Genomic DNA, 380 nt, shown 5'->3' on the forward strand with positions numbered 1-380 from the left:
TGTCGGAAGGTTGGAGCGGTTGGTCGATGAGTCGCACAGCGTTGTTCTCTCGGAAGCAAGCAACAGAGGCTTTTATCTCTTCTTTTGGTCGTCGTGTCGCAGGAAAGGTTCTGGAATATTTCCACTCAAGGCCGATTAGTCGCGGATATTCAGATCCCGACTGACATATCTAGATTAACCGCTGGTTTATTCTAATTTTAAGATGACCGACATCCGATTCAGACGAGAAGCCGAACCGTCGCGAGGGTCCGCTGGACATTTGGGAGAGTTTCAAGGCCCATTTAGGCCCGTTTAGGCTTAATGACGACACCTCGAATTCCCCCCCCCCTTTTTCTCTTTTAAATGCACCGAGAAGTCGAAACGTCGCGAGGGTCCGCTGG

The 380-nt window shown here is 50.5% G+C and overlaps 1 protein-coding gene across 1 annotated transcript in view; it reads left to right on the forward strand.

Moving 5' to 3' along the window:
* The window catches only part of LOC106343210 (probable polygalacturonase At1g80170), an 11,376-nt gene that overhangs the window by 1,873 nt on the left and 9,123 nt on the right, over positions 1-380 (forward strand). The gene's annotated exons all lie outside the window — the stretch shown is intronic.

Source organism: Brassica oleracea, chromosome C5 (assembly GCF_000695525.1).
Source record: "Brassica oleracea var. oleracea cultivar TO1000 chromosome C5, BOL, whole genome shotgun sequence".
Taxonomy (NCBI): Eukaryota; Viridiplantae; Streptophyta; class Magnoliopsida; order Brassicales; family Brassicaceae; genus Brassica; species Brassica oleracea.